Here is a 13630-nt window from a genome sequence, read left to right as displayed (position 1 = left end):
TCTTCCATCTGCACTCCACCACAGATGGTACGCAACACCTTTCGTTCGAAAACCCCAAGGGCGCGTTGGTCCTCCACGAGCATAGTCCAGGTTTCGTGGCCGTAGAGGACTACCGGTCTGATCAGTGTTTTGTAGATGGTTAACTTCGTGCGGCGGTGGATTTTATTCGAGCGGAGTGTCCTCCGGAGTCCAAAGTAGGCACGATTTCCTGCCATAAGGCGTCGACGAATTTCTCTGCTGGTGTCGTTGTCAGCAGTCACCAGTGAGCCCAAGTACACGAACGCGTCTACCACCTCGATTTCATCACCGCTAATATGAATTCGTGGCGGGAGGTTGACACTGTCTACTCTGGAACCTCTTCCTCTCATGTACTTGGTCTTCGATGCGTTTATGGCCAGTCCAATTCGTCCGGCTTCAGCCTTCAGTCTGATGTACGTCTCCGTCATCTTTTCAAGGGTTCGTGCTACAATATCAATGTCATCGGTGAAGCCAAAGAGCTGAACAGACCTTCTAAAAATCGTGCCACTCGTGTCGATACCAGCCCTACGTATCACACCTTCCAAAGCGATGTTGAATAGCAAGCACGATAATCCATCACCTTGCCGTAACCCTCTTCGAGATTCGAAGGGACTCGAGAGTGTCCCCGAAACTCGAACTACGCACATCACCCGATCCATCGTCGACTGGACCAACCGTGTCAGTTTATCCGGAAAGCCGTAATCGTGCATAATCTGCCATAGCTGGTCTCGAACGATTGTGTCGTAGCCGATTTGAAATCGATGAACAAGTGATGTGTGGGCGCGTTATACTCACGGCACTTCTGTTGGGCCTACCGTACCGCGAATATTTGGTCCATGGTGGCTCGGGCACCCATAAATCCCGCTTGGTATTGCCCCACGAATTCCCTTGCAAACGGTGATAGTCGACGGCACAGAATTTGAGAGAGTACCTTGTAGGCGGCGTTCAGCAACGTGATTGCGCGGTAGTTGCAACAATCCAACTTGTCGCCTTTTTTGTAGATGGGGCACACTGTACCCTCCATCCACTCCTCCGGTACTACCTCCTCCTCCCAAATCTTGGCAATAACCCAGTGTGTTTTAACAGCTCGCTGGGGAGTTGGTCAGCTCCAACGGCTTTATTGTTTTTCAGCCGGCCGATCTCCTCTCTAACCTTCCTGGAGGTCAGGGGCTGGGATTCTGTCGTCATCTGCGCGTACACCGAGATCTACTACCACTCCGTCGTCGTCCTCTGCTACATCGCCATTAGGGTGCTCATCGTAGTACTGCTTCCACCTGTTAATCACCTCACACTTGTTCGTGAGAAGGTTGCCGCCCAGGTCCCTGCACATGTCGGCTTGTGGCACATAACCTTTGCGGGAACAGTTCAGCTTCTCGTAGAACTTTCGTGTGTCATTCGCACGGTACAGTGCCTCCATCGCCTCGCGATCTCGATCTTCCTCCTGGCGCTTCTTCTCCCGTAAGACCGAGTTTTGCCTGTTCCGTGCGCCTCGGTAGCGCTCCACGTTCGCCCTCGATTGGTGTTGCAGCATTCTCGCTCGTGCTGCATTCTTCTCTTCCACTAACTGTTTGCAGTCGTCGTCAAACCAGTCGTTTCTCCTGTTCGGAGCCATAGTACCAAGCGCCGTTACAGCAGTACTACCTATGGCTGATCGAATGTCCCTCCTGCCATCTTCAAGAGTAGCTGCGCCAAGCTGCTCTTCCGTTGGTAATGCTGCTTCCAGCTGCTGCGCGTACTCCCGTGCAACCTCGGCGTCCCGTAGTTGCCCGATGTTTGCTCGCGGTGGGCGACTTTGACGCGTGTTTCGCACCATCAAAAGTTTTGAGCGCATGCATACTGCAACAAGGTAATGGTCCGAATCAATATTCGCACTGCGGTAGGTGCGAACGTTGATGACGTCAGAGAAGAATTTTCCATCGATTAGAACGTGGACGATTTGGTTCTCCACTTGTAAGTCAGGTGACTTCCAGGTGGCTTTGTGGATGTCTTTGCGGGGGAAGAAGATACTTCTGACTACCATACCGCGGGAGGCTGCAAAGTTCACACATCGTTGGCCGTTATCATTTGATGCGGCGTGCAGGCTATTCGGCCCTATCACCGGTCTGTACATTGCCTCCCGTCCTATCTGAGCGTTCATATCACCGATGACGATCTTAACGTCCCGTTGCGGACAGCTATCTGCTCCAGCTGCGCATAAAACGCTTCTCTCTCATCGTCGGCTCTTCCTTCGTGTGGGCAGTGCACGTTGATGATGCTGTAGTTGAAGAACCGGCCCTTAATTCTCAACTTACACATCCTCGCACTGATCGGCTGCCACCCGATCACGCGTTGGCGCATCCTACCCAGCACTATAAAGCCCGTTCCAAGCTCGTTGGTAGTGCCACAGCTCTGATAATAGGTAGCCTCTCGATGTCAGCTTTTCCATACCTTCTGTCCCGACCAGCAAAGTTCCTACTAGATCTAGGTTGAGCTTTTCCAAAGCTTCCAACAAGACCTGACCTTTCTGGTTCGTAGAGTAACAGCCCGCCACCAGGTCGACCATCTGGGTGAACCAACGTGGCGGAGGGTAACAACCGCGTAACCTTCCCCTGAGGTTGACACAACCTCCTGAACCAGGAACCTGCTCATCGTCCATATGGTCGTCATACTGGACTTGTTCGCACGGGGTAGAGGTCCGATGCGATGGCGATGTCCGACAACGACAGTGCGTCTTGAACTGTCCTACAGATCAGACGTGTTTTCGGTTGCTTGTGGACTGGTCTTTGACTGCCTATAGCTTCAAAGTTTGTGTTTTGTCAGTGTGTCTTTTAAAGACTACCTGAAAGCTATTTTCCATCAGTCTTTCTCAAGACTACCTACTTTTTAATTTAAAATTTGTTTTAACTTTTTTCGTATCACCTGAAACGGCAGGACGGAAAAAAACCTCGCATCGCTGCGGGGTGGAAAAGAGAGGCATCTCTTTCTGACACTTCGAGTGTCTGTAGTGACAATCCTTTTGATATTTTGCCTGAGCAAAAATGTGGTGAAAAGGAAGTTATTAGTAATGAAACTATACAAAATGTAAATTCTTTCAAAAAGGAAAAAAAGGTTCCACCTATTGTGGTAACTATTTCTTCTGAATTCAATATTTTCAAAAAGGAACTTTCAACGTTTGTTTCTGACGTTAAAGTTACCTATCAAATTGGTCGTAGAGGCGAATGCCGCTTATTAGCCGACTCTATCAAGGGTCGTAATCGTCTTATTCAGTATTTAACTGAAAATATATGTATAAATATTTTACATATGACACTAAGAGCGCCATGCCGCTCAAGGTCGTATTGAAAGGTCTCACCATCGATCAAACCGTTGATGAGATCAAACTTACTTCAACAAAATTACTTGGCATAGCCCATACCCAAGTAATTCTAATGAAACAAAAATCACGAGGCGAAGCAGTCAGCGAACTGGAATTTCCCTTGTTAATTATTTAATTCATTTTAACCGCAGTGAGGTTAAAAATTTGAAATTTTTTGACAAAGCACATGCTGTTTATAATGTGCGAGTAAAATGGGAATTGTATCGAAAGTTTGGCGGAGGTGAAAAGCATATCACCCAATGCCGTACTTGTCAACGTTATGGCCATGGTTCAAAATTCTGTAACATGGACCAGAAATGTCTTATTTGTGGAGACTCTTCTCACAAAAAGGACACATGTCCTGTGAAAAAGAGTAAAAATTTTCGCTGTGCGAATTGTAACGGCAACCATATGTCAAATTTTTATCAATGCCCAGTCCGTTTAGCAATTGTTAAGGCAAGGCAAGGTAAACAAAATTCAATTTCCCAATCAAAACAAACTTCAAAACAAAATTCTCCAAGCGTACCAATAACGCCCACTTCTTCTACCCCTCTGCATACCCGTTTAACTTATGCACAGTTTACAGGTAGTTCGAACATTCTACCGCCAAATGTTGGTAGTTCTAAAATTACCGCTAATATGGGTAAGCAAAACACGCTAGAAAATAGTTGTTCACCTATTACCCCAGCTAATATTGCTACCGAAAATATTTTTTCTAATGTCAACCACCTGGGGCCTATTACGGCAGGTAAACTTTCTTTTCTGCAACAAGCAATGTTCGATCTTATGAACGCCAGTTTGCAGGCAGAATCAATGTTTGAAGCCATCCAAAAGGTACAAATTTTACAATTAAAATTGTTTCTAGTTTGAAATTTTAGCAATGATTTTAAATAAACCAATCAAAATTTTAAATTGGAATGCTCGCTCATTGAAGGCCAATGAGAATGAGCTTTTTAATTTTTTAACAGTAAATAATGTGCATATTGCAATTATTACTGAAAAATTTTTGAAACCTAACATTAAATTAAAATATGATCCCAATTACGTGTTTCATAGATATGATAGGATTCAGGGTTCCGGCGGTGGAGTTGCAATTGTTATTCATCGCCGAATCAAACATCGTGCTCTTCCCCATCTTGAGACGAAAGTTATTGAAACTTTGGGAATTGAAGTCCACAATAAACTTGGGATTTTATTCATTGCCGCAGCATATTTACCATTCCAATACACACGCGAGCACATAAATTATTTTAAAGGTGATTTACAAAAACTCACCAGAAATCGTTCGAATTTTTTTATAATCGGCGATTTTAACGGTAAACATCGATCATGGAATAATTCTCAAAGTAATTCCAATGGCAAAATTTTATTCAATGATTGTTCTTCAGGATACTATTCTATTTTGTCTCCGAATAGTCCTACATGCTTTTCTTCTGTAAGAAACCCATCAACAATTGATTTGGTGCTAACAGATAAAGTCACGTATGTAGTGATTCGATCACACATGCTGACTTCGATTCTGACCATCTTCCAATAACTTTTTCTTTATCACATGAATCAGTTTTAAACCCTATGAGCTCTGTTTTTAATTATAACAAGGTCAATTGGGAAAGATACAAAACTCATATTGAGAATAATTTCAATGATGAGCTTGATTTGCAAAACGAAGTGAATATTGATTCCGCTTTAGAAGCATTGATATGTGCAATTATTGATGCCAGGAATTATTCTGTTCCAAAGGCTCAAGTGAAATTTGATTCACCAATAATTGACGAAAATCTACAACTTCTAATTCGTTTGAAAAATGTCCGCAGACGTCAATATCAACGTTCTCGTGACCCTGTTTTCAAAACTATTTATAAAGATTTACAGAAAAAGATTAAACATAGATTTACTCTCCTGAGAAATCAAAATTTTGAGACTAAAGTTGAAAAATTGAAACCATATTCAAAACCCTTTTGGAAGCTGTCAAGAATTCTTAAGAAACCTCCGAAGCCTATTCCAGTTTTAAAAGATGGTGAACGTTTTCTTGTATTCAATGAACAAAAGGCTCAAAGACTTGCTCAGCAGTTTGAGAGTGTTCATAACTCAAATTTGAATTTTGTGAGTCCAATTGAAAATGAAGTCACACGTCAATTTGATTCAATTTCTTCCCAGAATTTTTTACCTGCAGAAATAATTGAAACTAACTTGAATGAGATTAAATCAATTATTAAAAATTTCAAAAATATGAAAGCACCTGGTGACGATGGAATCTTTAATATACTAATCAAACATCTCCCTGAGAGCACAATGGAATTTTTAGTGAATATTTTCAATTGCTGCTTCAAAATTGCATATTTTCCCAAATTATGGAAAAATGCAAAAATAACTCCAATTCTAAAGCCGGATAAGAATCCAGCTGAAATTTCAAGTTACCGACCAATCAGTTTGCTTTCTTCAATAAGTAAACTGTTTGAGAGAATTATTCTTAATAGAATGATGTTACACATCAACGAAAATTCAATTTTTGCAAATGAACAGTTTGGATTTCGCCATGGGCATTCCACAACTCATCAATTGCTCAGAGTTACTAATATCATACGAGCTAACAAATCTGAAGGTTATTCCACTGGAGCTGCTCTTTTAGACATAGAAAAAGCATTCGACAGTGTTTGGTATAAAGGTTTGATTGCGAAATTGCAAACTTTTAATTTTCCAATTTTCCTAATCAAAATTTTGAAAAATTATCTTACCGATCGAACCCTGCAGGTTGTCTATCAGTATTCAAAATCTGATAGATTTCCTGTCAGAGCAGGTGTGCCCCAAGATTCAGTATTGGGCCCAGTCCTGTACAACATATTCACTTCAGATCTTCCTGATTTGCCTCCAGGATGCACAAAGTCATTGTTCTGCGATGACCCAAGCATTTCCGTAAAAGGAAAAAGCCTTCGTGTCATATGCAGTCGATTGCAAAAAAAGTTTAGATATTTTTTCTTCCTACTTGCAAAAGTGGAAAATCTCTCTAAATGCTTCTAAAACTCAAATGATAATTTTTCCTCATAAGACTAGGGCTTCTTTTCTCAAGCAAAACAATAATCACGTTGTCAAGATGAATGGGGTTATTTTAAGTTGGTCTGACTTGGGACTAATTTACGATAAAAATCTTATTTTCAATGAGCGCATTGAGAGTATACAAGCCAAGTGCATCAAATATAGGAGATGTTTATATCCTCTCATTAACAGGAATTCTAAACTTTGTTTAAAGAACAAACTTTTGATTTACAAACAATATTTTAGACCAGCAATGCTTTATGCAGTACCGATCTGGTCAAGTTGCTGTTCAACAAGGAAGAAAACGCTCCAAAGGATTCAGAATAAAATTCTGAAAATGATTTTGAAGCGTCCTCCTTGGTTTGGTACACTCGAATTACATAGACTTACTGGTGTTGAACCATTAGAAGCTATATCAAATAAAATTATTAACAATTTTCGACAAAAATCGTTGCAATCCTCAATTGCTACGATAAGCTCTCTTTATAGCCAATAAGTTAGCAATTAAGTTAGTTGTAAGTTTACTTCCCCTGTTCTGACAAGTAGGTTTAAATCCCTACGAATGCATGCATGTGACATGTATCGCGAAATCCAACCAAAATCGCAAAGTTCAAATTGGATTTATTTGAGATAGAAAAATATCCACCCTCCATGTTTTAGATATTATATGCAGAAAAGTACGACTTTTCAAACGCAATCAATAGTTTTAGTATGTGTTAGCTATTTAACTAGATACAAACATTTGAAAAGGGCGTATTTTGAAAAGGAACAACCTAATAACTTTTCTTGTGAATGAGATAGCGCTTTCAAGTATCCAGAGAAAATATGCATCTCAAGAAGACCTAAAAACTGTTCGAAGACCAAGTTTTGATAGAATCAAAAATAAAAAAGTTACATCGAAAAAACTAAATTTTTCAGCGACACCCTAACTTGCCATATTAAATTCATCATACCGCGAAAAGTATGCAAGATAGAGACAAGCTTTCTTCGGCAAAGTTGCTCAGAATAAATGGATCTACAACTCTTCTGAGCTAAAAGGAACCGTATCTTTGTCAGCAAAAAAGTTAGTTTTTCTATTTTTGCTAAAAAAGGAGCCACCCTAATTTTTATTTTCTTAAAAGAAGCGCCTTTTCAAACTCAAAATATTTTACAAATACGCTACGAACCTAACAACAGCTGTTTTTGTACAAAAAATTAAATACCGCTAAATCGACACCGCTCACGAAGGACGAATGTAAACGGAAAGTGTTGCGGACAATATTTGGTGAAGCACAGACCGGGAATTGGCGCAGGGGTATTAATCACGAGTTGCAGGCACTTCTTGGAGAGATTCTCATTGTGCACCTGACGAAGGCCGGAAAACTGCGATGGGCCGGACATGTCGCGAGGATGCCGTACGACAGTGCGGTAGAATCAGTTCTCTTCAAGGACCTTATCGGCAGAAAGGTCCTAAGAAGAAATAGAAATAGAGCGGCCCAACGTGCGGATCTGTGAGTGTCAAAAATTGATACGGCGCGAGTCACCTCGGTTCTAGGGTCCTGAATGAATTAAATAAGTGAGAAAATCTTCAGTTCCGATCACCATGTAAGTTTGTCTACAAGGGTTTCTGATTTATAAGAATTACACAAGTGTGTGAAAAAGGGGAGGGGAGGGTAGATTTGTACTCTATCAACTAGAAACGTCGTCTACGATAGCCGTGCAAATTTATGTACAAACGTTTTGGATATGGGGTGGGGTTTTGCAGAACTTTGCTGTATCTCTGGGACGTAAAAAAGAGAATCATAATCTCAGTGGCGTAGTTTTTGTGAGATTTGTCTATTTTTATTTCAAATCTTTTTCGTTATTCAATTTGATAATTTTTGGGTTAATATATATTGGACTTTCTCACTTGTCCTATTTAATTTATTTTTCAAACCTTAAGCTAATTTACTATTCTTATTCACTTTAACCCAATCCATTAGTCAGAAATCGAAAAACAGTTTGCAGATTGTAGGCTATCAACTGGTGTCGATTAAACCATTACAGTTAAAGCTAACATAAATTAGAAATGCAAGTCACACCGCACAATAAACAACTGCGTTTGCCGCAAATCAGTTACGCCGAAGAATAAGAATGTCATTCCGAAGATACAACGTTCCGATTGTTGCTTGCCATAATAAGTTGCCCTATCACAGTTTAATTCGCAATGAATAACAATAAAGCTCTCTTCTAGGACAGTAACAGGAGCCGGCAAGAAGATTCTTCGCATGCTTCGGCTCGGTACAAACCCACATGAGGTGTTCATGACGTGTGACGAGAATCTATGCCTGGAGACAGGGCCATTTAAACGGTACACACAGATCGGGTTTCATATCCAGCCGGCGGACGCCCTGTTAATCGACGACGAAGCCAAGACAATGGGTCCTATTCTAATCGGCCGTTCTACTAACCTTAGAACGTGGTTTGCCAATACGTATGTGTGGGGGCCTGCATTGCGGGCAATCGACGGGGCGTAACTATCGGATTGAGTGGTAGAAATTATTGCCGTTGTCAACGTTGTCTGGCAGTTACCGGTAGGGTTGATCGACTGGGTAATAATTCCTCCGACAATATTAACAACGTTTATTGGTTAATTTTGAAATTACTATTTTTATTTTCATAAATAAAAACAACTTTACAATTAGTCTTGTTTCATCAACGACAACTCCTTGTTTGTAAAAAACCACAAAACAATTAAAATATTTGTACTGCTAAATACCACGTGTTCCGAATAGGGTTAACTTGGCGCAACTAGTGAGTACTCCGTTTAGTTTTAATGACAGAGTACTTGACTTGGCGATACTTTTGTCTGTCAGACCAGAGAAAAAAAAAAGCATTACATAGTCAGGCAGCATCGAGGTCGATCCGTTCGGAAAGGTGTAAATTATGGAGGCAATAAAAGGAGAAAAAACATATACACAGCAAGCACAAAAGGGGGAAGTCTCCCCGGTACGAGTGCACTTGCAATTAGCAATCAGATGTCATGGAGATGTCGAAGTTCGCGGTCCTTAGTCGAGTATTGCGACATGTTTAATGCGCGATTCGTCGTTCGGCTGCTCCATGATCATGAAATTACGAAATAAGCGCGAGTTTATTTCTTTGTCGACCACCGACATTTGTGCATTGAGTGACGGACGAACACACTAAAAAAGGTGGTCAGGGTATTTCTGAATCATTGTATTCTGGAATGAAATTTTTTTTCGGCAAATTGGGGGTTTGCGTAATTTCACTTCACGAGTGCGCATAATTGGCACTGTGTGCCACTCGGTCTAAATTGATAACCTTTCGGGAATTGCTATGCTCCCGATTCGGGTAAACGTTGCAATAGCAGGAAACGAGCACGTATAATCGTGAAATTATATATAGATTTATTATAGAAGCAACCTTGGAAATCTTAAAATGTAGCCAAAAGTTGACCAAGCGACAATCGACTCGCATTATTCTCTAACCAAACTTGCCACAATCAACACGGATTATGTATATCAGCAGCTACGGCAGTGGGCAGTGCAACACGCCACACCCCGCAAACGCACATGGATTATGCAAATTAGCGCTTCCCCGTGCACTTGAGAGAGTCGAATAAATCGTCCAATGCAATGGTGCAAAACCTTGTGAATGCGCTCGAAATTCTGTTGTTTTCGTTTGCACGCCGCCGCCGCCGCAGTTGCACATATCATCACGAGACAAATAAATTGCATCGTCAATGACATTGGCCCGGAGATTCGTTCGTGCACCTCTGCTCCGCTGCTGTTTCAGAGCTCTCGGGTTGCTCCGGTGAACTGCGTTGAGTTGAAATCCGATTGTGGCATTTAATACCCCCACAGGTAGCTACAAAATTTAAGGTGATTCGAAATTGAGCCTTCGAAGCATGCTTGCAGAAGTTATTTGTATCGCAGCCTGATCACCTCTCATCACATATTACTATAACTATAAATCTTAATAATCAGATTTACGACCGGGCAACGCAACCTTACCTAACAACCGGTCATTTTTTTACTATTTCAAAACATTAGAGGCCATTTTCTCAAAAGCATGTTTTCGAAATTGGCATGCTGGATTGTACAGAAACTAAAAATTCAAATACCAAATACAAAATACAAAATACATTTGGTAAAAATATAATATGGGTATTCATGTCGAGCTCGTAAACAAATACCCAGCCGTAAAAATACTCACCTCCATTGACGAGTAATGGAAGATACACAGTTTACGGCTGGGTATTCGTGTACGAGCTCGATGTGAAGACCCCTAATGCACTTTTTCAACACCATAGAAAAGGTAGAAAATCCTCCATGCGGTAAAAATGTGTCCTTGCAAAAAAGCCACGTTCACCGCAGCGGCTCTGATATCACCTAATTGAACAGGAACCTTATTATTGTTTCGTTTTCAATCAAAGCGAGTCGCAATTATTTTCGTTTCCAATTAAAACCTCCCGGCTACCGTGCTAAGGTGCTGTGTGAAGTTGTCATGTGTTCCGCCTTATCACCTGCTTGCTGGATTTTATTACACAACACTTTGGGCGACGCACACACACTCGCACACAGAATGGCTGCGATGCTATCAGCTCGTACTCTTGTCCCGCTTATCAGCGCCGTGGTTGAGCAAATATTTAGGTATGGCCGGCACTTGTTACACGATGCGTAATGGTCGAATCGCTCTTTCTGGGGTCGCGAATCAGTCGAAATTTATTGAATGATTTTCGTCGGATTTGTGCACTGGTTCATGGCTGCAAGTGCAGTGCAATTTGTTGGTCACGGTTTCCGAAGAAATCCATCATGCTTCATTAGTCAGACCCATTTTATTATTCGATTTACTTTGGAAGTGTACGAAAAAATTGGAATTGAATTCCGCACTTGTTTGCAATCGTTCTATCTTTTCGCAGTTCAGTATGTAGCTGAAGCAAACAGATGATAACGAATGTTGATATTATTTGTTCAAAGCCAAGAGTGCCGCTAATTGAAGTACGTAGAAGGGAGAAGGTACTGTTTCCAGTTTTGAACAGTTGATTATTGGGTATTTAAAAACATCTCATTTAGTTTACACGATGAAATAACAACTTGTGAAGGAAGTCTTTAAGGACGAATCGTTACGAGTAAAAATAACAATTTCAACCAAATTCCCAACAAGAAATTCCTCCTAGTTGACGAAGCCCCATAAACGGTATTGCCGTAGAATCGTACAATGACACGGCAGCAAAACTGTTGGTCCAGCACTCGTTGACCTTTCGAGGCTTCGTTCCTCTCTTGTGCAACAAGCAACGCCAATCTTCAATTACTTTTATATACAAAAGTCACGGACGGTCCAAGCGTACCGAGCTCCAGTTGGACATTGACAATGAAATCTCCAACGTCGCTGTCTGTGAGTCGGTATGGTTACTGTATACTATAGACAGTACAGTCAGGGTCCAGGTGACCCTGACAGTTTTAGTGCGCTGAGCACAATAACACAGCACAGCATCCGATCAAACCAAAACTGATATGCATCTCTTTGCTCATCTTGTCTCATTCCAGATTGATTGCGAGGCTGATTGCGCGATTCCATCACGACGACGACCGCCTCCTCTATCGCGCGTTTCCCGGTGCAGCAGTGTGAGTTCTAGTATAGTTCTATTTTTTTTTCATTCGGTTGACTGCGACAGTCTAATTGGCTGAACCTGTTGTTTGTGCCATCAAGTACCGCACTACCAGTACGGGGATGGAGCTGGTCTCTCAGCACGTGCTGCGATTATCGAGTTCCGGTGTTTCCGTTGCTTCACGGTTCAAACCTCGGATCAACAGTGAACCGGGATGCCGATTGCGTTGCTTGCTGTGCACGTTTCAATTCACCTAGGTTTGATTTTAGTACATTGGGCTGTAGTTTTAGTATTGATCTTTTGAACAACCCTTTGTTTGTGAATCATTCTTATTCAAAAATGTAGTTTTGGACTCAAATATCTGGGGAAATTTTTATTTTTACTAGAAAATGTGGGGTTGACGATATAAATTAACTGGAGAAACAGGATATAAAAGGAAATTGAAAAATATAGTCCAGCAGGTGAGACACAGCTTATTGGAATGTTCACTTGTTAATGATAATCAATCATTTTATTTTTGTCTATCAATCTACCTCTATGCCAGAAATAATAAATATATTTCATTCGATTTATTTATTTATTTATTTATTTATTTATTTATTCTTCATCTGACTTTTTAGGTCTTAATGAAATGTGGCGGGGAAAAGCCCATTTGAGGAATTCCTTGCGAAACCCTCAAGTGCGCGTAAAAACCCCGCATCTTTTGATTTAACATTCACAAATCATGAATTAAGTCTAACAATGGCACATTAATACTACAAAGCTGACACTGACTAAGCTTAACTATAGTAAATCTAGAAGTTAAGGCTAACACATTATAACATTCGCTTAAGTCTATTTTTAAAAGTAACACTTGATTCATTGAAGTCAAACAATTCAAACACATTATTAAAGACGCTACACATCCCCCTTATGGGTTCGTTTTGACCATATTCAGTGCGTTGAAATGGAAGACGCAGGAAGTGTCGTGACCTCAGATTTCTGTAGGGCACATTCACGTGAATTTCAGACAGAATGTTTGGAGCGTCTATTTCGCCGATCAGTAATTTTCCCACAAATACGGCCCTGGACACATCTCTTCTCTTTGCCAGTGTGTCAATACCAAGTAATTGGCATCGATTGGCATATGGTGGTAATTGATCGGGATTACGCCATGGGAGTGATCTTAAAGCATAACGAAGAAACTTGGCCTGTACTGATTCAATTCGTTTGGTCCAAATGTCAGTGTAGGGACTCCATACTATAGCTGATGTTTCCAAAATGGAACGAACTAGGGAAACATAAAGCGATCGCAAGCAAAACGGATCGGTAAACTCTTTGGCTATTCTCATGATGAAACCCAGGTTTTTACTAGCGTGCGCAATGATATGAGAGTAGTGGTGCTTGAAGGTTAGTTGTGAATCAAGCAGTACACCTAAATCCTTGACTACCGATACTCTTTCAAGATTTTCTCCGGATACATTATAGTTCCACGAAAACGGATTTTTTTTCCGCGTGAAAGAAATTGCAAGACATTTTGAAACACTGATTATCAGTAAATTACGATTACACCAGTCAGAAAAATTATCCAGATATTGTTGCAGTTCTCTACAGTCTGCTTTAGTACGAATTACGCGAAAAAGTTTCAAGTCGTCAGCATAGATAAGTTTACAGCC

General features: G+C 41.0%; 1 protein-coding gene across 2 annotated transcripts in view; it reads left to right on the top strand.

The window, feature by feature from the left end:
• The window catches only part of LOC129721493 (protein windpipe), a 160101-nt gene that overhangs the window by 44576 nt on the left and 101895 nt on the right, over window positions 1-13630 (top strand). Inside the window, exon 2 of one of the 2 annotated variants that reach the window (XM_055674143.1) lies at window positions 11914-11991. The exons of the other annotated variant lie outside the window; for it this stretch is intronic. The gene's annotated coding sequence lies outside the window, so the exon portion shown is untranslated. The remainder of the gene's footprint in view (window positions 1-11913; window positions 11992-13630) is intronic. 2 annotated transcript variants of the gene reach the window in all.

Source organism: Wyeomyia smithii, chromosome 2 (assembly GCF_029784165.1).
Source record: "Wyeomyia smithii strain HCP4-BCI-WySm-NY-G18 chromosome 2, ASM2978416v1, whole genome shotgun sequence".
NCBI classification, from domain to species: domain Eukaryota; kingdom Metazoa; phylum Arthropoda; class Insecta; order Diptera; family Culicidae; genus Wyeomyia; species Wyeomyia smithii.
The sequence above is the reverse complement of the archived record's forward strand: the minus strand, read 5'-3'. Positions and strand labels throughout refer to the sequence as shown.